This window comes from Macaca mulatta, chromosome 17, assembly GCF_049350105.2.
Source record: "Macaca mulatta isolate MMU2019108-1 chromosome 17, T2T-MMU8v2.0, whole genome shotgun sequence".
In the NCBI taxonomy this organism is placed as follows: domain Eukaryota; kingdom Metazoa; phylum Chordata; class Mammalia; order Primates; family Cercopithecidae; genus Macaca; species Macaca mulatta.
In genome coordinates this window covers 35722235-35748815 of record NC_133422.1, presented here as the reverse complement: position 1 = coordinate 35748815, position 26581 = coordinate 35722235, and the positions used below count along the sequence as shown (strand labels likewise).

The 26581-nt window shown below is 32.8% G+C and overlaps 1 pseudogene; it reads left to right on the top strand.

Moving 5' to 3' along the window:
• The window catches only part of LOC100424628 (olfactory receptor 5L1-like), a 56009-nt pseudogene extending 42839 nt beyond the window's left edge, over window positions 1-13170 (top strand).
• The last annotated feature ends 13411 nt before the right edge of the window (window positions 13171-26581 follow it).

The following is a 26581-nucleotide window of genomic DNA, read 5'->3' as shown; positions in this document are numbered from 1 at the left end:
CTAATTTTTGTAATTTAAAAGCATCAGAAAAGTTGTTAACAATGAATGATTACATTAGAATATCAGAACTCCTAATAAAGAGAAATAATTTGTTGATATTTTGCTCTAAATATTTCCACATACCATTGATTTCTAATGTTTTAGTCATTATAAATATGCATAGTGAAAAAATCATAAGTACAAATGCAAAATAAAAACATGAAATTATTATTGTCATCACACTCATATAACATTTTTTAGTGTTTATATATATATGTGCAATTTACAGCAACATATTTATATTGAAAAAGTTGTTTCTTAGTCTACATTTAGTAATAAAATTCTTTGGTTACATCTTCCCCAAGCATTGTATGTTCATAATCTTACAATAAGTTTAGAATATTCACTTACTAGTCTGTAAAATAGATATGTCATAATAATTTAACCAAACAACAGTTTCCCTAAGTTTTTATAGCTAATAAACATTTACAAATGTTGTTTAGCTTTAATAGTAATACAAAATATAAACAGGACTTGAAATGCTGCTAATATGCTTCTACCACCTTTGACAAAAATTGACAAATTCTTAATCAGCAACCTAGCTTCCTTGTTCATACCCATGATTTATTAAAATTAAATTTTAGAGTGGATGTATGTTTAATATGATTTATCTAACTCCATGGAAATTTAAGGTTGAGTTTTAAAACAATGTAAAGCATTGATGTATGAAAAGTGTGCAAAGATCATTTCTGTTTTGCCTCTCAAACTACAAGTGCTTTAATATACATTATACTATTTCATTATTTATATTTTATTGAGTTATTGTTACCTCATAAGTTGATATGACATCTAGAAAGATTAAGTGGTTTCCATTCATTAATAGAGAAAGTATCTACAGAGATCACAGCACAAAAACCACCACCACCAACTCATTCAACTCTATTATTTGTCTCTATACCACACAAGATTTGCCCAAAGACACAACACACATATATATTACAATAAAAAGTCCGTCTTTAGGAAAATTAAAGGCAATGTATTAGATAGGGTAAAATGACATTTTTTACATTATTTTTTATTTATTATTTGAAAAGAGGAAATGAATGAAAATGAAATGAAAAGAGGATAAACAAAATGAAAAGAAGAAATTGCTATTCTTAAATTGACCTATGAATAATAATTTCATTTTGATGTAAATTTTTAAGATATAAGACTTTGAAAGATTTGCAGAGAGTAGGGGTTTTGAAGGTGGATATCAACCAAAAAAACATTTGGCAAAGGTGGAAAAGTGAACATTACAATGCAAAACTGAATAGGCTAAGATTTGCAAGGTAAAGGAGCCTGAAGGATTTAATCCTTCTGTTCAGTACAATATTACTGACTGAATTATATATTCCAGTATAACATTGTGTATGATGTTAGCCAGAGAAGATAGGAATAACTGTATATTTGTATCTACAAGCCTTGATGCATATTCATATATGTATGATAAGCTTAGTTACCTCTTCCGTTATTTCCATAGTGATTGTAAAAGGATTATCTTCTTCCTGCATTGAGAAATTCTGAAATGACTGCTATATAAGCAGTAGCATTATTTCCCCAGCACTGGGGAATGTCATTAGTTTCAATAGTTCTAAGGCACACATTTTTCTTCTTTTCACCGTTTCTTCAAATGTCAAGAAAGAGTGATTACAGTTTTTCTCCATCAAGTAAATACTCAGCACAGTGTCATTACAACTCGGGACACTGTGAATACCTGTAGAACAAAGCTGAACACAAATAATATTTAATGATTCATATTTTTAAAAGTGATTTCATCAGCCTTTTTTTCTTCCTCTCTTTTTTTTTTTTTTCCATCAGACTTCTACTGCCCAGAAAAATTATCTCTGACAGAGTAGATAATAGCAATTGCTAGTCAGTGTTTCAGAAAGCCACTCAGGTTCTTAAGAGAAAACTTGCCATTCTAGAAATCAAAATGTTGTTTTGGAAGGTAATTGTGCTTTGTGATTTAGACCTCAGGAAGAGTTTACAGCTGATCTGAAGAGGAACTCTTTAGAGGTCCTATGATTATAGTGTCACTGGTTTTGTGCGTGGTTATGTGCTTTATTTCATTGACTTTCGCAATTAGCCCCAGGACTTATTTCACTTGATAAAGTCCTGAGCAAAAGTTTCTTTTGCAATAACAATTTCTTTTTCTTCTTTTTTTCAAGACTAGATTATTTAAAACCACCATTCATTAAAGATTAATGAACATTAATTAATTATTAATTACTAGGAGGGAAGATTACATGAATTTGCCTTGGACTTGACAAGTTGTCAAGGATTCTTGCCAAGGCTGCCAAGCTCAGTGAGTTCCAGGGATGGTGTGACACTGAACACTAAAAGGTAAGTGACATTCCTAAGAACTTGGAGGAAAGCATGGGAACAACAACAACAAAGACATTTCCCTTAAGTTTGGCTGTCTCTTGTTTGTGAAAAGAAGGGAAGAATGATATGAAATATTTTTCTCTGTTTAAAATCATCACATTAACTGTATATCATGAAAGAATTCCTAACCGTAGTACCCACAAAAAATAATTTTAAGATCAATAGTCAGAAAAGTATTATCATTTATCTTTGTTTTTCAATAATTTCTACTAAATAAAAATAAGTGTTTCTTCAGATAATTATTTAAAGCTATATTTAGATATAAAAAATTTGAAGCACACTGATGATAAGTGTGTCTGAGACACAGGCAGAATTGGGACTCTGATGCATTAGTCACACTTTAAAATTTAATTTCTAAATCCAAGATCTGCTCAACAGAATAGAAAATGAGATATTGTGCTATTCTGAGTAGGAGTTCAGCTTAACTAAAAGATTTTTAATGGTAACGAGTGTGTATATCTTTGATTATGTAAAATAAATTTATTTGAACTATATTTTCTATCAACAGGAGATAATCTGTGCAGATCCCAAAATATTCTAATTTATTCTTATATGTATCACCTCAGCATAAGGGATACTTTAATATGAATTACAAATTTTACCAGTTAAAGTATTTCAGAAGTCAATATTTCTAGAATAAATTTATTTATTCTTGTACACACCAAATTTAACATACAGTTAGGTTACTATCTATTTTAAAATTTTTCGTTTTTGTGCTTATATAATAGGTGTATGTATTTAGGGGGTATGTATGATATTTTGATACAGGCATACAATGCATAATAATCACATCAGGGTAAATGGAGCATCCATCATATCAAGCATTTATACTTCTATTGTGTTACCAATAATCCGATTATACTTTTTTAATTTTTAGATGTACAATAAATTATTGTTGACTGTAGTCACCTGTTGTGCTGTCTAGTGCTAGATCTTATTCTATCTAAACGTATTTTTGTACCCATCCCCATTACCTAACCACCACCTATCCCAGCCTCTGGTAACCATCATTCTGCTCTTTCGCAATGAATTCAATTGTTTTAATGTTTAGCTCCTACAAATAAATGAGAGCATACGAAGTTTATTTTTCTGCACCTGGTTTATTTCACTTAACATAATGACATCCAGATCCATCCATGTTATTGCAAGTGATAAGATCTAATATTTTTCAATGGCTGAGTAGTACTCCATTGTGCATAGGTACTACACTTTCTTTATCCATTCATCTGTTAATAGACAAACACTTAGATTGCTGCCAACTCTTGGAGACTGTATTCGAATGGTGCTATAATAAACATGTGAGTGCAGACATCTCTTTGATATACAGATCTCCTTTCTTTTGGGTATATCCCTGGCAGTGGGATTGATGGTCACATGAGAACATGGGAGCTCTATTTTTAATTGGTTGAGAAACCTCTAAACTGTTTGCCAAAGCAGTTTTACTAATTTACATTCCTATTAACAGTGCACCGGGGTTCGTTCCCTTTTCTGCACATATTGAGCAGCATTCATTATTACTTGGCTTTACCATGAAAGACATTTTAACAGGGGTGAGATTATATCTCACTGTAGTTTTGATTTGCATTTCTCTGATAACCAATAATCTCGATTATTTTCAATATACCTGTTTTCAGTATACTTGTTTGCCATTTGTAAGTATTAGTTTGAGAAATATCTATTCACATCTTTTGCCCATTTTTAATTGGATTATAAGGTTTCTTTTCCTATTAAGTTGTTTGAGCTCCTCATATATTCTGGCTATTAAAGCTTTGTCAGATGGTTAGTTTGCAAATATTTTCTTCCATTCCGTGGGTTGACCTTTCATCTTGTTGATTGTTTGCTGGGGAGAAGATTTTTAACTTGATATGATCCTATTTGTCCACTTTTGCTTTGGTTGCCTGTGCTCGTGGGGTTTTATTCAATAAATCTTTGTCCAGTTCAATGTCTTGGAGAGTTTTTTCAATGTTTTCTTTTAGAAGTTTCATAGCATGAGATCTTAGATTTAAGTCATTATTCCATTTTGATTTGATATTTTTATATGGTGAGAGATAGGCATCTAGTTTCTCTCTTCTGCATATGGATATCTAGTTTTCCAAGTACCACATATTGAGGAGAAATTTCGTTCACCAGTGTATGTTCTTGGCATCATTGTCAAAAATGAGTTCACTATGGATGTGTGGTTGTTTCTGGATTTTTTATTCTGTTTAATTCATCCATATGTCTGCTTTTATGCCAGTACCATTCTGTTTTGGTTATTATAGTTCTGTAGTATAATTTGAAGTCAGGCAATTGATTATTTTTCCAGTTTTATTCTTTTTGCTAAAGATAGTTTTTGATATGCTGGCTCTTTTGTAGTTCCATATTAACTTTAGAATTTTTTTTTCTATTTCTGAGAAGAATGCTATTGGTATATATGATAGAGAATCTATATAAACCTTAGGATTGCTTTTTCTATTTCTGTGAAGAATTCCATTGGTATTTTGATGAAGACTGCATTGAATCTGTTCATATGGAAGCTCTATTTTTAGTTGTTTGAGAAAACTCCAAACTGTTCTCCCCAGCAGTTTTACTAATTTACGTATCAAAATACTCATTACATCGAATCTGTATATTTCCTTAGGTAGCATGGACATTTCAACAATATTGATTCTCTAATCTATGAACATGGAATACCTTCCCATTTTTTGGTGTCCTCTTCAATATCTTTCATCAATGTTTTAAAGATTTGTTATAGAGATCTTTCACTTCTTTGGTTAAGTAAATTCCTATCTATTTAATTTTATTTGTAGCTACTGCAAATGGAATTTTTTCCTAATATATTTTTCAGGCTGTACACTTTTGGCATATAGAAATGCCATTGGTTTATTATTGTATGTTGATTTTGTATCCTGAAACTTTACTGCATTTGTTTATCAGTTTTAACAGTTTTATATAATTTTTATTTAAGATTTTTTATGTACAGATTAGGTTTATACATTTATGGTGTACATGAGATGTTTTTATAAGGGCATGTAGTGTGTACTAATCACATCACGGAAAATGGGGTTTCCATTCCCTTAAGCATGTGTCATTTATGTTACAAACAATCCAATAATACTCTTTATGTATTTTAAAATATACATTAAATTATTATTGATTGTAGTTACCTGTTGTGCTATCAAATACTAAGCCTTATTCATTCTTTCTAATTAAATTTTTTTGTACTTGTTAACCATCCCTACCTTGCTCCCACGGCCCACAACCCTTCCGAGACTCTGGTAACCATCCTTCTACTCTCTATTTCCATGGTTTCAACTGTTTTGATATTTTGATCTCACAAATAAATGAGAAAATGTGATGTTTGTCTTACTGTGCCTGGCTTATTTCACTTAAAATAATGACTCTCAATTCCATCCATGTTGCAATTACAGAATGTCATTTTTTAATAGTTGAATAGTACTCTATGGTGTATAAGTACATTTTCTTTATCCATTCATATATTGATAGACAGTTAGGTTGCTTCTAAATCTTAACTATTGGAAACAGTGCCGCAACAAACGTAGGAGGTGCAGATATCTCTTCAATATACTGAATTTCTTTATTTTGGGTATATACTCAGCAGTGGGATTGTTAAATCATATGGTAGCTTAATTTTTGGTTTTCTGATGAATTTCCAAACTGTTCTTTATAGTGGTTGCATTAATTGACATTCCCACCAACAGTGTGTACGAGGGTTCTCTTTTCTCCACATCCTACCAGCATTTATTATTATTGCCTGTCCTTTGGATATAAGTCATTTTAACTAGGGTGAGATGATATATCATTATTGTTTTGATTTGCATTTCTCTGATGATCAATAATCTTGAGCACCTTTTCATGTTTTTCTTTGTGAACTGTGTCTTTTTTGTGAGAAATGTCTATTCAATTATTTTTCCCATTTTTAAATTAGATAATCAGACTATTTCCTGTAGAGTAATTTGAGTTCCTTATGTACTCTGGTTATGAATTCCTTAACAGAAATATTTTCTTTCATTCTCTGGGTTGTCTCTACATTTTTTGTTGTTTATTTTATTTGCTGTGTAGAAGTTTTTAACTTGATGTGATCCTATTTGTCCATTTTTGCTTTGGTGGCCCCTGCTTATGAGGTATGACTCAATGTTCTGCAGAGTTTTTCTAATGTTTCATTTTAGTAGTTTTATAATATGAGATCTTAGATTTAAGTATTTAATACATTTTGATCTGAATGTATTTGGTGAGAGATAGGGGTCTAGTTTCATTCTCCTGCATATGGATATCCAGTTTTCTCCACATCATTTATTGAAGAGACTGTCATTTATGTTCTTGGCAACTTTGCTAAAAAAGAGCTCACTGTAGATGTGTGTATTGGTTTCCAGGTTCTGTATTCTGTTTCATTGGTCTAAGTGTCTGTTTTTATGCCACTTCCATAACATTTTGGTTACTATAGCTCCATGTTATAACTTGGAGTGAAATAATGTGATTCCTTCAGTTTTGTTGTCTTTGCTTAGGATAACTTTGTCTATTCTTTTGTGGTTCCAAATACATTTTTGGATTGTTTTTCTACTTCTGTGAAGAATGTCATTGGTATTTTGATAGAGATTGAATTGAATTTGTAGATTGTGTTGTGTAGTATGGACATTTTTAAAATGCTTCTTCCAATTCATAAGCATATAATATTTTTCATTTTTTTGTGTTGATCAGTGTTTTATAGTTTTCCTTATAGTGATTTTTCACTTATTTTGCTAGGTTATTTCTAGATATTTAATTATTTGTGGCTATAGTAAATGGGATTACGTATTTAAATTTTATTTTCAGATTGTTTACTATTGGCATATAAAAATGCTACTGATTTTTGTATGTTGAGTTTCCATCCTGCAACTTTATTGAATATATTAGTTCTAATATTTTTTGGTGGAGTTTAGGTTTTTTGAAATATGAGATTATATAATCTGCAAACAAGAATAATTTGAATTCTTCTTTTCCAATTTAGCTGACCTTTATCTTTTTTTTCCTCTTCTCTGATTACTCTAGCTAAAACTTCAAGTAACATGTGAAATAACAGTCTTTAGAGGCATTTTTGTTGTGTTGCAGATATTAGAGGAAAGGTTTTTAGTTTTCCTCCATACAGTATGATACCAGCTATGAGTCTGTAATATATGGCTTTTCTTATGTTAAGGTATTCTACCCAGCTTTTAAAGGGTTTTTACCATGAAGAGATGTTGAATTTTGTCAAATGCTATTTCAGCATCATTTGAAATGATTATATGGGTTTTGTCCTTCATTCTGTTGCTATGAGGTATTGTATTAATTAATTTGCCAAAATAAATCATCCTTGCATCCCTGGGATAAATCTCACTTGCTCATGATGAATGATAATTTTAATGTTATTGTTGAATTTGGTTACTAATTTTTTTGTTGAGGACTTTTACATCAATATTTGTCAGGGATATTGACTTGCAGTTTTCTTATTTGTTGTTGTTGTGTCTTTGTCTAATTTGGTAACTGGCCTCATAGAATGAATTTGGAAATATTCTCTCCTGTATCTTTTAGAATGATTTTGAGTAAGATTGGTATTTGTTCTTTTTTAATGTTTGGTAGAATTCAGCAATGAAGTCATCAGTCTCTAGCTTTCCTTTACTGAGAGATATTTTATTATGGCTTTAATCTCATTACTTATTATTGGTTTGTTCAGGTTTTGAATTTCTTCTTCATGGTTCAATCTTAGTAGGTTTTATGTGTCTAGGAATTTGTCCATTTCTTTTTTTTCTGAAATAATTTATTATTATTATTATTATTATCATTATTATTACACTTTAAGTTCTAGGGTACATGTGCACAATGTGCAGGTTCGTTACATATGTATACATGTGCCATGTTGGTGTGCTGAACCCATTAACGCATCATTTACATTAGGTATATCTCCTAATACTATACCTCCCCCGTCCCCCCATCCCACAACAGGCCCCAGTGTGTGATGTTCCCTTTCCTGTGTCCAGGAGTTCTCATTGTTCAGTTCCCACCTATGAGTGAGAACATGTGGTGTTTGTTTTTATGTCCTTGTGATAGTTTGCTGAGAATGTTGGTTTCCAGCTTCATCCATGTCCCTACAAAGGACATGAACCCATCCTTTTTTATGGCTTCATAGTTTTCCATGGTGTATATGTACCACATTTCTTAATCCAGTCTATCATTGATGGACATTTGGGTTGGTTCCAAATCTTTTCTATTGTGAATAGTGCCACAAAAAACATACGTGTGCATGTGTCTTTATAGTAGCATGATTTATAATCCTTTGGCTATATACCCACAAATGGCATGACTGAGTTAAATGGTTGGTAGACTATTAATTATTGCCTCAATTTCAGAGCCTGTTATTTGTCTATTCAGGGATTCAACTTCTTCCTGGTTTACTCTTGGGAGGGTTTATGTTTCCAGGAATTTGTCCATTTCTTCTAGATTTTCTTGTTTATTTGCATAGAGGTGTGTATATTGTTCTCTGATGGTAGTTTGTATTTCTGTGGAATCAGTGGTGATATCCCCTTTATTATTTTTTATTGCATCTATTTGATTCTTCTCTCTTTTCTTCTTTATTAGTCTTGCTAGCAGCCTATCAATTTTGTTGATCTTTCAAAAAACCAGCTCTTGGATTCATTGATTTTTTTAAGAGGTTTTTGTGTCTCTGTCTCCTTCATTCTGCTCTGATCTTCGTTATTTCTTGACTTCTGCTAGCTTTTGAGTGTGTTTGCTCTTACTTCATTAGCTCTTTTAATTGTGATGTTAGGGTGTCAATTTTAGATCTTTCCTGCTTTCTCTTGTGGGGCTTCTGTGCTATAAATTTCCCTCTACACTGCTTCTTTTAGATTTTCCAATTTATTGGCATATAATTGTTCTTAGTAGACACTTATGATCCTTTGAATATCTGTGGCATCAGTTTTAATGTCTCCTTTTTCAACAATGATTTTATTCATTTGGATCTCCTCTTTTTTTTTTTCTTATTTAGTCTTTCTAAAGGTTTGTCTAGTTTGTTTAACTTTTCAAAACAATTGACTTTTTGTTTCATTGATGTTTTGTATTTTCCTCACTTTGATTTTATTTATTTATGCTCTGATCTTTATTCTTTTCTTCTTCTACTAATATTGGGTTATGTTTGCTCTTGATTTTCTAGCCCTTTTTGGTGCATTGTTGAATTGTTTATTTAATGGTTTTCTTCTTTTTTTGATATTGGCACTTATAGCTGTAAAATTCCCTGTTATTACTGCTTTTGATGTATCCCATAGATTTTGGTATGTTTCATTTCCATTACCATTTTTTTAAAAAAAATTTTTCAACTTCCTTCTTAATTTCTTCATTGATCCACTGGTCTTTCAGGAGCATATTGCATAATTGCCATGTATTTGTTTGGTTTCCAAAGTTCATCTTGTCATTGAGTTCCAGTTTTATTCCAGTGTGGTCAGAGAAGATGCTTGATATTATTTTGAATGTTTTGAGACTTGTTTTGTGACCTAATATATGATCTATTTTTGAGAATGATTCATGTTCTAGCAGAAAGAATGTGTATTCTTGAGCCATTAAAGGAAATATTCTGTAAATGGTTCTCTTAGAACCATTTGGTCTATAGTGCAGATTAAGCCTGATGTTTCCTTGTTGAATTTTTGTCTGGAAGATCTAACAGTGAACTTGAAGTTTACAGCTTTAATTGTATTGCAGTCTTTCTCTTAGCTTTATTAATATTTACTTTATGTATAAAGTAAATATATATACTTTTTGCTCCAGTGATGGGTGCATATATATTTCAAATTTTAGATTCTCTTGCTGAATTGACCCCTTTATCATTATACAGTGGCCTTTGTTGTCTCTTCTTAGACTTTTTGTCTTGAAATCTATTTTTTATTCTGATATTACAATAGTAACTACTGCTCTCTTTTGGTTTTCCTTTGCATAGAATCTCTATTTCTTAATTTTCAGTCTACTTGTGTCCTTTTGGGTAAAGTGTGTTTCTTGTAGGCAACAGATCAATGGGTTTGATTTTTCATCAATGCAGCTACTCTGTGTCTATTGATTGGGGAATTTGGTCTCTTTACATTTAATGTTTTTATTGATAAGTAGGAACTTATTCCTGCCAATTTCTGATTTATTTTCTTGTGATTCTGTGGTCGTGTCTCCCTTCTGTCTTTCTCTTCTGTCTTCCTTTAGTGAAGGTGATTTTCTCTGGTGATATGATTTAGTTTCTTCCTTTTGAGTGTGGGTGTGTCAGTCTGATTTATTAGTTAGAGATTCCCATTAAGTTTACAAATACTATATTCAAACCCATTATTTTAAGCTGATTATATCTTAACACTGTTTGCATAAACAAACAAACACAAAAAAGAAAACTAATAAAGACTTTATGTCTTTATCTCATCCTCGTGCTTTTTAGTTTTGTTTTTTACTATTTATATCTTCTTATACTGTTTATATCTTGTAAAGTTGTTGTAGATATTACTTCAAATTGGTTTATTGTTTGGTTTTTCTACTTCAGGTAAGAATAGTTTACATAGGACACTTACAGTGTTATGGTATTCTGTGCATTTCTCTGTACTTACTGTACCAGTTACTTTTGTACCTTCAGATGATTTCTTGTTGCTCATTAAAGTCCTTTTCTTTCTGGTTGAAGTATCTCCTGTAACATTTCTTATAGGACAGATCTAGTGTTACTGAAATTCTTAGCTTTTTTTTTTTTTTTTTTTTTTTTTTTTTTTTTTTTTTCCTGCAGAAGTTTTTATTTCTCCTTCATGTTTGAAGGATAATTTCACCATATATGCTATTCTGGGGTAAACGTTTTGTTGTAAGACTGTAAAGTCTGCTGCCAACCATTTGAAGATTCATTGTCTGTTGTTTCTTTCTTTTTTTTTATTCTTCACCTTAGGGAATTTGATTTTTAAATGTCTTAATGTGGTCTTCTTTGGGTTAAATCTGCTTGAGGTCCTATAATGTTCTTGTACTTGGATATTGATATCTTTCTTTTGGCTTTGGAAGTCCTGTGTTATTATTTTTTTGAGTAGACTTTCTATGCCATCTCTTTTTCTACCTCCCCTTTAAGTCCAATAACTCTGAGATTTACTCTTTTGAGGCTATTTTCTAGATCCTGTACATGTGCTTCTCTTTATTATTATTATTATTTTGTGTCCTCTGAAAGTGTATTTTTAAATAGCCTGTCTTCAAGCTCACTAATTCTTTTTTCTACATGATCAATTCTGCTATTAAAAGACTAATATAGTCCTCACAATGGCAACTGCATTTTTCAACTCCAGAATTTCTGCTTGAATCTTTTTAATTATTTTAATCTCATTGTTAAATATAACTGATAGAATTCTGAATTTCTTCTCGGTCTTATCTTAAATTTATTTGAGTTTTTTTTTTTTTCTTTTTTTTTTTTATGGAATCTCATTGTGTTGCCAGGATGGAGTGCTGCAGCGCAATCTTGGCTCACTGCAACCTCCGACTCCCTGGTTCATCTCCTGCCTCAGCCTCCTGAGTAGATGGGATTACAGGCACACTCCACAATGCCCGGCTGATTTTTGTATTTTTAGTAGAGATGGAGTTTCACCAAGTTGGCCAAGATGGTCTTGATCTCCTGACCTTGTGATCTGCCTTCCTCAGCCTCCCAAAGTGCTGGGATTAGAGGCATGAACCACCATGCCTGGCCTATTTGAGTTTTTTAAAAGCAGTTATTTTGAATTATCTTTCTAAAAGCTCATATATCTCTGTTTCTCCAAAACTGGTCCCTCGTGACTTATTTAGTTTATCTGGTGAGGTCATGGTTTACTTGATCATCTTGATACTTGCAGATGTTCTTTGATATCTGGGCATTGAATAACTGGGTATTTATTATAGTCTGTGCAGTCTGGGCTTGATTTTACCCATTCTTTGGGGGAACGGTTTCCAGATATTCAAAAGGACCTAGGTTTTGTGATCTGAGCTGCATCTGTTTATTAGAGGACCTCAAGCCCAGGAATACTGTGGTTCCCTTAGACTCACAGCACACTCCCTTGATAGTCTTGGAACATACCTGAAAGAATTCTTTGGATTACCAGGTAGAGACTCTTGTTATCTTCCTTTACTTTCTTCCAGACAAACAGATTTTCCCTTTCTGTTTTAAGCCATCTGGAGCTGGTGGTGGAGTGACACAAGCACCACTGAAGCCACCACCCCTAGGACTGTTCTGGGTTAGACATGAAGCCAGCACAGCACTAAGTCTCACCCAAAGCCTGCTATAACCATTTCCTGGCTACTACCTATGTTTGCTCAAAGTCCTAGGGCCCTACAATCAGCAGGTGGCAAAGCCAGACAGACCTATGTCCTTCCCTTCAGGCTGGTAATTTCCACCAAGCCAGGGGTGCAGGTGTGCCATCCTGGAGCCAAGGAGTGGAGTCAAAAACCTCAGAAGTCTACCTGGTGTTCTATTGTACTGTGGCTGAACTGGTACTCGAACCAGAAGACACAGTTCTTCCTACTCTTCCCTCCCTTTCCAGAGTCAGAGGAACCTCATCCCATGGCCACAACCATCTCAGGCTCATGAGGAGTACTGCAAGACCACTGCTGATGTTTGCTTACAGCCCAAGGGCTCCTCAGTCAGCATGTGGTGAATGCTGTCTGGCCTGTGACTCACTTTTCAGTAGAGTGGGCTCCCTTCTGGCCCAGGGCAAATCCAGAAATGCCATCCGAGAGCCAAGTCCTGGAATCAAAGACCTCAAGAACCTGCTTTCTGCTCTACATCCCTGTGGCTGAACTGATCCCTAAGGTGCAAGACAAAGCCCCCTTTCCTTTTTCCTCCACTTTTCTCAAGCAGTGGGATTGTTGCCCTGTAGCCACCATAGCTGATAATGTACTGAGTCTCACCAGAAGCCAGTAGTCTTACCTAAGGCCCTTGACGTAGCACCTAGGTATTTTAGAATATAACAAAGTATTACAAGTATTAATTTTTATACTCATGGGCCATTTATAGTACAAATAATGCTAAGATGATCCAGAAAAAAAATCAGAAAGTTATTAATTTTAACAATGCATATGTCTGTCTTATATGAATTTGTGTAGCATATAACTTATCAATATGCAAAAAATAATTAAGTAGCACAATATTTTAAGAAAAAAATACTGAAAAACTTGTATAAAAATATGTCAGTTTCTTGCCATCACCATCACATTCCAGAGCAAACTCACCTAAATGAACGCTTATCATTATCTTTCATTAAACCTACATGCTTAAACTGTGCTTCTGCAATACATATAGTCTTTTTGTTTTTTTTAATTTTTTGGTGTTTTTTGAACCGTGAAGATTTCTTACCTTTTCAGTATATTTTTCTCTCTCTCTCTATCCTCCCTATTTTTTTTCATATATCAATACCCTGTGTAATAATGAATGGGGCTAAACCTTATAATGAGTTAGTATGAAAGATTTTATCTTTTGGGATCCTTAGTGTTCTATCTTTTGTAGATGTTGAAGAACAATACATTTCTTTAGCCTGTTAAGCTGACTGTAAGTAGTAATGTTCTAGATGGGCTTGCTGAGTTGCAGTCCACTAAAACAGAAAAAAAAATTGATTTTTTTCATATCCTAATTTTCCTGTACCCTAACTGCTCTAACCTATACATTAGCTTTTGTTGAGACAAATAAATGTATAAGTTCATTTTCAGAATCTCCAATATCAAAATCTGATCATTATTCACCTGTTTATTTGATCTAGTTAAGGTCTGTTTGCTTTTGAAAAATCACCAACTGAGAAATATGTTTCTTACATGTGTTTCAGATGGGAACTGATAAGATCTGAATACTGTTTTTAAGAGTGAAAATCTTCAGCACCACATCCATCTTTCAATTAGCTGCCAGACATTTAATATGAGGTCTCTGGGTGTGAAAAACAAAAACAAAAACAGTTTTTCTGTCTAATAGTCTATGGTAGCTTTGAAAACATGAAGTAGGGCAGGATTTGTTAACCTTCCCTTGGCACTATTGATATTCTAGGCTGTATAATTCTTTATTTTAGGGACTATCCTGTGCAATGTAAATATTTCACCATATCCTTGGCCTCTACTCACAAAATGTCAGTGATACTCCAACCCTACACCCAAGTTCTTCTAGCTGTGGCAACCAAATATGTCTCCAAACATTGTCAGATATCTCCAAGAGTAGGATTTTAGCCAAAACAACCCAGCTGAAGTAGAATAATAAGATTGTTAGTTTTATGACCACGTTTACTGTTAATATAAGGAATTCTTTCATTTGCACATGGCAAAATACAGTGAATGAGAAATAAATTATTTCTGATGAATGTGAAAAATGGTAACAATTTATATAAGACAAATCGTGCAACTATACATTTTCAGGGTTCTTTCTCTTTAAAAGTGTTTTTGTTTTTCTTATAGGTTTTGCACACATGTTTATTTTTATGTAGATTGAAATTGCTAGTACTTGTCTGTTATCTGTAAAGAAGAAAAGCTTTTACCTCTTTCACAAAGAAGAAGATTAATTAGCCAATTACAATGCTGTGTTTATAATTGGAATAATATGTAACTGTGAACAAATTTGGAAGAAACTCTTGGAAATTACCTAATCATCCAAATCTGTCATTCATGCATTCTACAGAAAAAAGTTATTTAAATAGATTAATCTTTAATCATAGATAAGAAAGAAAATAGAAATAAATACTAAGGTAGCAACTAGATGTAAGTATAGTTATGTTCCTTTACATAATGCATTTTAATATGTGATTAATACATATAAAAGAAAGAAACAAATGCCCTTAGTTATTGATATTGGGGATTTGAAGGTCATGGTCTCTACTCTATTTCGAATAACACATTTTTCCATGCTACTTTATTTTTTTGTTGTTGATACATGTAATGTTACATATTTATGTAAAATATGATGCTTTTATATGCATAGAATGTGTAATGATCAAGTCAGAATATTTGAGATGTCCATCAGTTTGAGTATTTGTCATTTCTATGTGTTGAGCGACTGAATGGGCACATCCTCCGGTGTTCAGCAGGCAGCGTATGCTTAGCAAGTGGCCTTCACATGGCCACCACCCTTTTCAGTATGACCATTGTTCTTTTCCTTGTCACATAAAAAGCAAGGACTCAAGAAATAATCTTATATTACTTTTAATACTTTACTTTTGGATGAGCATTTAAGAAAATATTTCTTGTCTTTGATCTCAATTTAGCAGATACAGTGTAAAAACTAGAGTAAAACCCTCTTCAAATGGCATTGTGTTTAATCATATTTCTCAAGACTTGTGAAATATGAGAAATATTAACATAGATTATAAGAAAACATTTACTGAATGTGAAAAAAACTACTCAGAATATAGAAAAAAAATTACTCATTTTATCTGCCAACTTTTCCAAGCAATGACCAATAACATATATAAAGATTTAAGTCAGATTAAACATATGTAAATAAGTATATTGTCATAAAAATAAATCTGAAGTGGTCAGATCGCTTGAGCTCTGGAGGTGGAGGTTGCAGTGAGCTGGGATCACACCATTGCTCTCCAGACTGGGTGACGGGAGTGAAACCCTGTCTCAAAAAGAAAGAAAAATGAATCCTCATTTCCACCATCACACAACTGAATAACCATAATTTACATGCATGCATATATATATATATATATATATATATGCCAGTAATGCTAATTTAAATGTACTTCTCTGATACAGTCCACTATTCAGTTACAATTATTACACTTCTTTTGTGAAAAAGATGCTTACAAAGTCTTCTGATGTAATTAATGTTATGCTTTTCTAGTGCTTGTGGAATCCTAGCCTTAGACCAAGTAAATGACTTTAATCTCGGCTTTGTAAAGCCCCAAGACAGAAGTTAACTATTTAACCTAATACCCTATGCTTTTAAATTTATTGACAATGCAGCAAAAATGTGCTATGGTTTGAATGTTCCCTCCAAAACTCATGTTGAAATTTAATTATCAATGTAGTGGTACTGGGAAGTGGAAGCTTTAAAAATGGTTTAATGCTGTTCTTGTGGAGTGGGTTAGTTACACTGACAGTGAGCTCCTGACAAAAAAAGATGAGCTTGGCCTGATTTCTCTCTTGTGCACTCACTTATGCCTTATGCCCTCCTACTATGAGATGACCTTTCATATTAGAAAATGTGTAGTTATAAATTATTTTTTGTTTCCTTTGAGATGTAAATCTTCCCTCCTCCTGACCTCCCCTTCCTCCCAACACCCGCCGCCCCCCACCCCCGTCGTCCCTCCCTTTCCCCCTCGCACCCCCGCCCCTCCCCTTCCCCTCCGGCCTCTGCCTCTTGCTAGTTTATTTATTTATTTATTTATTTATTTATTTTTTTTCAGGTGGAGTCTTGCTCTGTCTTCCAACATGGAGTGCAGATGTGCCATCTCGGCTCACTGCAACCTCCTCCTCCCGTGTTCAAGAGATTCTCCTGCCTCAGCCTCGCAAGTGGCTGGGATTACAGGAGCACATCGCCACGCCCCGCTAATTTTTGTAATTTTAGTAGAGACAGGAGTTTCACAATGTTGGCCAGGCTGGTCTCGAACTCCTGAACTCAAGTGATCTGCCTGCCTCAGCCTCCCAGCGTGCTGGGATTACAGGCGTGAGCCATTGTGCCTGGCGAGGAACGTCTTATAAGAAAGTGACAGCCATCCCTTTTAAATATAATCATTAGGAAAGATAGTAGTCTTGTCTCTGTAGAAGGGTAGGAGCCAAACTCAGATAAGCACAAATTAACAAACACAGATGTCTTAATCACATTAAACACCTCTCTGATAATGTTCTCCATTACTTTTCTACTAATTCACTGTAGCGCTTTAATACTATTCTTTTCTGTTTCCTTTTTCAGTGAAGTTGAGGTCAGTCTCTTTCCTTGATTGTTATAATCTTGCTACTTTTCCTAATTTCTTGTCTAGGGATTGTGTGGAGTGGGTCTTTCAGCTTCACAAGGAGGAATACACAGAAGAAACCCTTTGGCTTCCAGATAGCAATTAGTTTGAAAATGACTTGTTCACTGCTAATGCAATAGTTGTGAATAAAGTCTACCTTGTCTGTTTAATTGATCTACTACAATTTTTTGACATATTCCAATGCCTTATAGGTATTAAAGATCATGGAACTGAACGAAAGTAAAAACAAAAACAAAAATGCTATATTCTGATTATTTATATTGCTGTGATTAACTGTCATCTGTCTCTGACCCAGGAATCTCGTATGTTCTACAAGTATCCACGAAACTGTGTCAGGCCTGAAAGTAGTATAAAATTCTCACACTTTTCACAGTTCTTGAAATTAGCAATCTTATTTCAACACTATGTAAGTCCCAGTTTCTCATATTAAATTTTAATAAGCCCTGTCATTCTGCTGGTTCTCTCATTAATGTGTTAAATGTGACATTGACATATACTGATTATCTAGCTGTATGACAATGAGAATTTTAACAATTTAAAAACTGGTGCCCTTTTTATAGTGTTAATATGCCAATGTCCACTTATCATTTTCAACAACGCAGTTCATATTATAGGACATTATTTTAAAGTGTATGGCTATTTATATGTCATAACATATGGGGACAATTCAGTTCCATTATTGTTTTAGCTAGCTAATTTGTAGGAGGCAAATTGGCATAAGATATTTCACCATACCTTATCTATCTACGATTAGTGATTTCCTACTGTTTTCATTAAGCATTAAAAATATATAAGATTATTATTCTTTATAATAAGCCAACAACTTGATTTTTCAGTTGTTGAAACTTTTTTGCCAAATGCCTTTGTGTGTGTGTAGAGGCATGATTAGGCAATGACTGTTTACTGAGTGTGTACTATTTATTGAGTGAGGCATTGAGAATATTTTAATGAAAGAGGAAAATGTAGTTATTATGTTAATTAAATTTAACAGTATGTAGATATTTAATTTTGTATGGAGTCAATACATGTGTTTAAAAATGTAAATGATAAAAGATAAAATAGCTTAATTTTTTTCTTAATATAATCTAGCTCATTTTGGCAAAAAGTCCAGCTGGTGAACATATAGGGATAAATATAGTTAGGATGAAAACAAATCCTTATTTTGTTCAAACAGCATATTAAAAAAAAATGGCAATTCTGCACAATCTCTCCCAGAAAATAGAAGCAGAAGAAGCAATTCCTAAATCACTCTATTAGGCCAGCATTACCCTATTACCAAAACCAGACACAAACATTACAAAAAAAAACCAAAAAAACAAAAACCTATATTTCTTCTCTTACAACTATGAATGCCAAAGCAATAAGCAAATACAAATACAAGAACAAAAAACACTTAAACAAAATGTGTGGTAATTCTGTCTAACAATGTAGAACATTAATTATTCACCATGACTAAGGGAGATTTATTACAAATATGCAAACCTGATTTCACATGGCCAAAAAAAAGTAAATAAATAAAATCAACACAATCTACCTCATAAACTAGTTACAGAAGAAACATTTATGGTCACATTGATTCATAGAAAGCATTTAACAAAATTGAATATTAAAAAAAAAAAATGCTCAGCAAACTAGGAACGTAGGAAAACTTCCTAAACTTGATAAAGCACAACTCAAGGAATTCTATAGCTAACATAGTTAATGCTGAGGAACCAGAGATTTTCCCCTAAGGTCATGAAGAAGGCAAGAATGTTTTCTCTTACCGTTCCTATTCAAGCTCGTACTGGAAATTCTTGATAGTCTAATAAGACAAGAAAGGGAAATAATGAGTATGCATATATCACAGGGAAAAATAATACTGTGCCTGTTTCTAAATCACACAATTGCCCATATAGAATACTCCAAACAATGGACAGAAAATACTTAATACTAGCAAAAGTATATACTATCAACATTGGTTATTTTACAAAACCATTTTTTCCTATATATCAGTAATGGACAATTAGAACTTGAAATTTAAAATCATGAAACCATTTATAATATTACAATAAAATGAAAAACATAGATATTATTCTAATAAATTATGTACAAGTTCTGATAAAGGATGTGTGTCCAAATAAACAAAGAACTTTAAATAAAAAATTAGAAATCAAACAACCTACTCAAAATGGGCCAAATATCCGAACAGACATCAATCAAAGAAGATGTACAATTGACAAATAATTTACAGATCATCAAGGCTAAAATGATCTATATTTGAAAAATGACATTTTTCTTAATATAGATACAGATGGCTATATATAGAATTACTTATATATATGTATACATACAAGTTAGTAGACACACATATATGTATATGTCCATATAAGATCGTCAAAAATGAACCAGTAGCAAAGAGCGTCCTCAGAGCCCAGATGTTGATTTCTAATCCTAGTCTTCAGTTGAAGGAACCATATTGAAACATTGTAACACTGTAGTGCTAGAAAGTTAAACAAACAAACAAACACTATAGGAAAAAAATAAAGCTACTGTAATGAGAGTATATCAAAAGAATACAGTAGCCAAATAAAAGAGTTCAATGGCCAAAGATGAAACCAGTTGAGTAATAAAACAAGTAAAATAAATAAAGTAGTATTGGGTTATATACCAAAGTATAAAGTATATATCCAAGTATTCATATCAATACAAATAAATGACTGAAAAATAATAAGGGAAGAAGAGAAAAATCACTTAAGCAAAAGAATTCTAAAGAGTACAATTCTTCCAACAAGAACAGTATGCAAAGAGAAAGTAAAATATAAAAGTCTACTGAATAACAGTACCTCAGATAGTTGACCAAGGTTTACATTCACAGTGATAAATCATATCGATAGCATGTACCCTATACTATGATGATAATGTACTTTTCACTATGGTCTTCCTCCCCAAAACATATCCACCAAGTCTAATTACTAAATAAATCCGTAATTAGACAAATTCCACTAGGGAGACACTCTGCAAAATACTTGACCAGTCTTCTTTAAAACTGTCAAGGTCAAAAAAAAAAAAAAAGAAATCTGAAAAACTCTCACTACTGTGAGTAGCCTAAGAATAAATGAAAACTAAAGTCAAAATGGTATCCTACATGGAATTTTAGAACAGAAAACAGTACTGGAAATATTGACAAAATATGGAATAAACGTTAGTTCCTTAATTGTAAAAAAATAAACCATACTGGCAGGGCACGGTGGCTCATGCCTGTAATCCCAGCACTTTGGGAGGCTGAGGCAGACTGACGGATCACTTGAGGTCAGGAGTTTGAGACCAGCTTGGGCAACATTGTTAAACCCTGTCTCTACTAAAAATAGAAAAAAAAAAATTAGCCGGGATGGTGTCAAGCACCTGTAACCCCAACTATTCGGGAGGCTGAGGCACAAGAACCGTTAGAACACAGGAGGCAGAGGTTGCAGTGAGCCAAAATTATGCCCCTGCACTCCAACCTGGGTAAAGAGTCAGAATCTGTCTCAAACAAAACATAACAAAACAAAGCAAAACCTTTATCTCTTGCCTGGGTGCAGCTAAAGGACTTGTGTATGGGTGTGGGTGGGTATGTGTGGGTGTGAAAAAGAGAAAGGATTCCACAGAAAACTGGACTGGTATTTTGTTTCCAAATCTTCACAGATAACACATTATATTTTATTATATTTAAAGATCCCCAGGTAATTCTAGTTCACAAATTAAAGAAGAAGTTGTATTCCTTAAGTAATGTGAAAGTTATCCAACTAAGTGATGATTTATAATATAAACACAATTGATTTGCAAATAGTTAGATTTCTAAAATATATGAGTTTTGGAAATGAAATTATAAATCATGTTAAAGGGAATTGGCTAAATCTGATTACAATAGGAAATTATTTTCTTATTCTCTTTAAATTATCTTTTTATTCATAAATAAAATGATTAAAATTTGCTGATTTTCCAAATTCCCAGTTTTACTAGTTTTATATAAATAGATATTTCATGCCTTATGTTTATTCAATTTGAAGGTGTTTAAAAATTTCTTATTGTAAGTTGACAAATTCTGGGGTACAAATGATGTTATGATTCATGAATACAATATGAAATAATTAAATAAAGGTAATTAATATATCCATCACCACAAATACTTGTCTTTTTTGTATTGGGAACATTTGAAATTTGCCCTTAGAAATCTTGAAATGTACAATACACTATTATTAACTATATATACCATGCTGCACAATAGATCTCAAATAAACAAATCTTATTCCTATAGTTAAACTGAGGTGCTGCAACCTTTGGCTACCATCTCATCACTTACCCCACATCCTCAGCTTCTGGTAACTGCATTCTATTTTCTTCATTAATAAATTCAACTTTTTTAGATTACACATATAAGCGAGAACATGTGGAATTTGCTGTTCTGTGCCTCACATATTTCACTTAACATAATGTTAGCCATATGTATGCACCTTGTCACAAATGACATAATTTCCTTTCCTAAGACTGAATAGTTTTTTTGTGTGTATATATGACACATTTTCTTTATCCATTCATCTGTTGATGCACATTTGACTTGATTCTATAACTTGGCGATAGTGCTGCGATAAATATGGAAGTGCAGACATCTCATTAACATATGGATTCCAAATCTTTTGAATAAATTCCCAAAGGTAGCATTGCTGGATTATATAATAATTATATTTTTCCACTTTCTGTGGAACCTTAATACAGTTTACCATAATGTTTGCATTAATTTAAATTGCCACCAACAGTGTACAAGGGATCCCTTTTCTCCATATCGTTTTAAACAGTTGGTAATTTTTGTCTTTTTGATGATAGCCCTACTGATAGGTGTGAGGTGAAATATTGTAGTTTTGATTTCATTTCCTTAACGATTAGATCTATTAAATATTATTTTCAAATATCTGTTGGGCATTATATGTCTTTTTCTGAGAAATGTCTATTCAGATCCTTTGCCTTTTTTTTTTAAGCCAGATTTGTTTTTGTAAAGAGAGTTATTTGACTTCCTTATATATTTTGGATATAATCCCTTATTGAGTCTATGGCTTGCAAATATTTCCTCTCAATCTGTGTGTTGTCTTTTCTATACTTTATCGCTTTTTAACGTTATATGTCCAAATATTTTACTCAGTTACTTTGTATTAAATATTTAGAAATGTAATCATTTCATATTTTTATTTTTTAAAGTGTTTAGATATGTTTTTCAAAATTTTGAAAATATTAGTTAGCATGAATTATGATAATTGTGTTCATTACAACCACAGTAAAAACACTGAAAAGAAAGAGACGTCCATAGGGACAAAAATTGTAAAAATAGTATATTTACCAATAAAACCAGCAATATAATAAAAGGTAATAGATTATGGACATTAAAATTAAAAATATTGCTTTTATAATGTAATTAAATTTAACAAATAATTAGAAAAATAATAAAAATATGGCCAGATGTGGTAATCCTAGCACTTTGTGAGACCGAGGCCGGCGGACCACGAGGTCAGGAGTTTGAGACCAGCCTGGCCAATATGGTTAAACCCTGTCTCTACTACAAATATGAAAATTAACTGGGCATGGTGGCATGTGCCTGTAATCTCAGCTACTTGGGAGGCTGAGGCAGGAGAATCACTTGAACCTGGGAGGTGGAGGTTGCAGTGAGCCGAGATTGCACCACTGCACTCCAGCCTGGGCAACAGAGCAAGACTCTGTCTCAAAAAAAAAAAAAAAAATATATATATATATATATATGTGTGTGTGTGTGTGTGTGTCTGTGTGTATGATATATGACTTCTTCATAGAAAACTACAAAACATCACTAATGAAGACTTAAAAAATATTAAGATCAATATATTCATAGATTGAAGAACTTGGTATTGTGTGTTAATTCTTTTCAAATTAATCTTATTCTAAAAATATATAGCAAAATGCAGATTGCATATAGATAGAGCAGTCTTAAAGATGAATAATAACTGAACAATCAGATATCAATTACCATCAAACTATAGTAATTAAAATAATGTGGTATTGGTGTAAGTTTACAGAAACTAAAATATATAACAGAGTAGAGATTCCAGAAGTACACTTGCTTATAAACGGCCACTTGATTAGGATCAATATAATATTATTAAGAAGAAAATTATGCCCCCTATCTTACACTATACACACATACACAACTTCAAATGAGTTTCGATGAAAAGGAAAAGAAAAATTTAATGCATTTTGATGACATTAAAGTATACAAAGATTTCTTAAATATGACAAAAATGTACTACTAATAAAAATGTAAACTATAAATTGGATCATATTAAAATTAAGAACTTTAGTTTACAAAAGCAATAAGAATAAAGGAAACTACTAACAGTATAAAGAGTTACTGGAAATGTATATCTAAGGAAGGACTCAAACCCATAAGTCAGAGAATTTTTACTAATGACTAAAAATTGAGACAATACAACAGGAACACTGTTTCATTGTTAGTAAAATATAAACAGTGCTCAAGATTATGAATAAGTTAAAAATGCAACTACAATATATTACAACTAATAACCTAGCAGCATGGCTAAAATCGAAATATCGAAACTGTCATATGCGGTAAGGATAGGAAGCAACCACAACTCTTATTCACTGCGGGAGGAAGGGTAACTTGTTATGGTCACTTGAGAAAATATTTCTGGGTTTTCCTATTACAATAAAACCTTGACATACTCTATGTTCAAGCTGTCATGCTTCTAGTTTTTTCTTTATATATTCACCAAAATGTCAAGTAGTAGGATGATTAGATTATAAGTATTTATAGTGGAACAAATTTAAAATTATCTAAACACCCACAAGTAGTAGAATGGGTAAATAATGTGTGGTCTATTTACACAATGAAATGCATAAAGCAAGGGAGTGAGAGAATTAGCAAAAGGATGGATGAATTTTAGGGAGTTCATGCTGAGAAAAAGAAGCCAGACATAAAGGAGTATGTACTGTATTATTTCACTTCTTTAAAGTATAAAATAATATGTGAAACTCACCTATTCTGGTTACCGTTTAGTGGGAGGGAGTGTTCTTCTTAAAAACAAAACAAAACAAAACTAATTGACTCAACACTAATCACTCTTCTGTAGAAACATATATATTTTCCTGTCTTTATTGTGATATAAATAAAAATAAAATTATATATATTTAAGTATATAATGTGATTATTTGAGATATGCATACAATGTGAAATGATTACTCCATAAAGACAATTAACACATCTATGATTTCATGTAGCTACCTTTTGTGTTTGTGTGGTGAGAACATTTAAGATCACTGTCTCTGAAAATTTTAGTATAAAATACAGTGTTATTAACAATAGTCATCATGCTATATATTATACCCTCAAAACTTATTCGTCTTATAACTGAAAGTTTATACCCTGTATTCAACTTCTAGCAGAGGATAAAAAAATACACCCAGAGACTAAAGAAAACAGTGCTGAAAAAATTCAGTGAATTGTGATGACTTTAAATCCAAAGGTGTATTGCAAAAACATTTCTTCAAGAAAGATGCCAACTAAGATGAAAAACAAAAGAGCATAATCTATTGTGGATGCAATATTGGGAAAGAATAAACACAGACAACAAAAAAATAAACATAAAATATATAAATGGGATGGTTGAGGATATCTGAATGTGGATTGTAGATTACAATATTATATAAATGTTGTATTGGTTGATTGTACTACATATATGGTCATTGTTATGATGTAATAGGATGCTGTTTTCCATAGGCGATAGGAATGAAGCATTCTGTCTACAATGAACTAGAAAACGATGCATGTGTGTAGAGGAATTGGGACAAAATCATGATAACTGATGAAGCTAGAGGAAGTATATTTGGTTTATGATTCCACACTATGCTTACAACATTTGTATAGGCTTAAATTATTAAAGATGCAATGTTGGGAGAAATAAATTAGAAATACAAGTAGATCTACCCTTTCAAGTGAATCTAGACCTTGAATTTTTAAGAATTTGGTAGGATTTCTTTTCTGAAAGGAAATTGTTAGAAATTGGGTTTTTCCTGATAATAAAAAGTCTACCTGAAATTCAAATTTTACCTCAGTAAAATTAGATAATATATATAATTAAATAAAGCATAGATATATATATGTTCAGAGAAAACAATTTCTGACAGTTAAATTTTTGTATATTTGAGCAGCAGTGTTGGTTAATAGCATTGAAGGACTATTCTGAGATTAATAGTTTAATATTAATAGTTTAATATTTTTAAAAGTACATATAACCAAGAATAAATATAGAATATTTTATTTATAAATAATCTGAGATGGTTTTGCTGTATCCCCACTGAAATCTCATCTTGGATTCCCACATGTTGTGGGAGGGACCTGGTGGGAGGTAACTGAATCATGGGGGAGGGTCCTTCCCATGCTGCTCTTGTGACAGTGAATAAGTCTCACAAGATCTGAGGGTTTCAAAAATGGGTGTTTCCCTGCATAATGCATCTTCTTCTCTTATCTGCTGCCATGTGAGATGTGCCTTTAACCTTCCACCATGATTGTGAGGCCTCCCCAGCCATGTGGAACTATGAGTGCATTAGCATTAGCTTCTTTCTTTTGTAAATTGCCCAGTATCAAGTATGTCTTTTTTTTTTTTTGAGTTGGAGTTTCACTCTTGTTGCCCAGTTTGGAGTTCAATGGCGTGATCTTGGCTCACCACAACCTCTGCCTCCCAGGTTCAAGTGATTCTCCTGCCTCAGTCTCCGAGTAGCTGGAATTACAGGCATGCGCCATCATGCCTGGCTAATTTTGTATTTCTAGTAGAGAGGGGGTTTCTCCATGTTGGTCAGGCTGGTCTCAAACTCCCAACCTCGGGTGATCCACCTGCCTCGGCCTCCCAAAGTGCTGGGATTACAGGTGTGAGCCACCACGCCTGGCCTCAAATATGTCTTTATCAGCAACGTAAAAACAGACTAATACAGTAAATTGGTACCAGTATAGTGGGGCACTGCTGAAAGGATACCCAAAAAATGTACAAGCGACTTTGGAACTGAGTAATAGGCAGAGGTGGAAACAGTTTGGAGGGCTCAGAAGAAGACAGGAAAATGTGGGAAGGTTTCGAACTCCCTAGAGATTTGTGGAATGGCTTTGACCAAAATGCTGGTAATGATATGGACAATGACATCTAGGGTGAGGTGGTCTCAGATGGAGATGAGGAGCTTGTTGGGAGCTGGAGTAAAGGTGATTTTTGCTA